Source organism: Mizuhopecten yessoensis, unplaced genomic scaffold (genome assembly GCF_002113885.1).
Source record: "Mizuhopecten yessoensis strain PY_sf001 unplaced genomic scaffold, ASM211388v2 hete_35960880, whole genome shotgun sequence".
In the NCBI taxonomy this organism is placed as follows: Eukaryota; Metazoa; Mollusca; class Bivalvia; order Pectinida; family Pectinidae; genus Mizuhopecten; species Mizuhopecten yessoensis.
The window spans coordinates 1-1501 of record NW_018481706.1 but is presented as its reverse complement, the minus strand read 5'-3'; the positions used below and the strand labels follow the sequence as shown (position 1 = coordinate 1501).

General features: G+C 32.1%; 1 long non-coding RNA gene across 1 annotated transcript; it reads right to left on the bottom strand.

Annotated features, from left to right (window-relative positions):
• Positions 1-489: 489 nt before the first annotated feature.
• LOC110444030 lies at positions 490-1500 on the bottom strand. Its single transcript, XR_002462182.1, has 3 exons — positions 1465-1500; positions 745-836; positions 490-562 (listed from the first exon to the last, which is right to left on the bottom strand). It is a non-coding gene; the product is annotated as an uncharacterized LOC110444030 (long non-coding RNA).
• Between the last annotated feature and the right edge of the window lies 1 nt (position 1501).

Sequence of the window (1501 nt, the reverse complement as noted above, 5' to 3'; positions counted from 1 at the left end):
ATATATATATATATATATATTTATATATATAAATACTCGCTCATATTGACTATATTCCAATGGAGTTCATTAAATGAATAAGGCATTTATCAAATGTAGCTATGAATTCATAGTTGAACAAGTCTATCAATTTGATTGGTGAAAACTCTGAATTAAGGAACGCGATGGAAAGAAGATTGGCGCTCTTTTTCCTCGTTGTCCTATATTGAGGACATCCATCGGCGAATGAATAATTTTGCAAAATATTTTCTAGAAATAGTGACCGTGTTTTATAAGGTTAATGTGACTATCGTTAGTTTATTATCAAATTAATAATTATAAAATCTAAATAACTCGGAACAGAAAAAAACCCCATGATAAACAACAATCATTCGTTGTGGAAACTCAAATCATTATCAAAACGGAATAACAGTAAGCTTATTTATCTCGTGATATGCACGGAACTTTTAGTTTTTTAAGTTTATATTAAACCTTACAATGAAGATTACATACCTCGGCAAACTTTTTCCCTATACATGTATGAGGCCCAGCTGAGAAGGGTGTGGAGGCGTATTTACTAAACCTGAAAAAAACCCATGACTTTAACATAAAACGTCTTTTATGTCGAAGACCAATCTATGACTAAATGAAAAGGGAAAAGCCTCTATTTATTTTGCCTTCAATAGATAGAATCATTAACACAAGAGCGAACCATTTCTTACACACTGATTAATCTCTTGAAAACATAGTTCATCAAATATTTACTTCTCTGAGCTGTCGATGTGGAATCGTTCTGGCGAAAACTTTGTCGGATCTCTTACATTTTGCTCTGCCCTGGACGTCGCGTAGAAACTTACCTGTAAAACGAATGTTCACAGTACTCACACTGGTTTATTCTGTACATTAAGTACGGTTTGATTTTATTACTATACAAGTGGTTCAAAGGACAAAATGGATTATTTTAACTACATGTATTTTAAGGGGAAAACGTGAAGTGTTTAAACAAATTAAATAGCACTGTAGACTTGATAATTGTCAAAAAATAAATAATCATAATACATGTATTTAAATGGAGCCTTTGTGATAGAAAGATGATTTTTCATTCGTTTCTTTTCTTTTTTAAGTTTGATTTAACTGCATCCGAACTTTAATTTTAATCTGGCGTAAACGTCCCTTTTGATAACTAATATGTGAAATAAAAACTCATTTGAAAGATTGTGTTATTTCACAGCACATAAAATTTATTTTTCTGTTTATCACATAACGTAGTGTAACGTTTATGGTTGTGCTGGTATAGCAATAGGACAAAGGGCGTTAACTCTTGCATTGCTTTGTTGTGTTCTAACAGTCTTTTGTGTTGAAGTTGAGGTTTGAGTAAATAAAAAACAGAAAAGCAGAAGATGACTTTTCAACACTTTAGCTAATTCCCCGAAACATATATCAATATATAAGATTTTAGATAAACTTGTACCATGTTATGCTTACCATCATGTCAGTTCCGGCGGGGATGAGGTGACCGCCA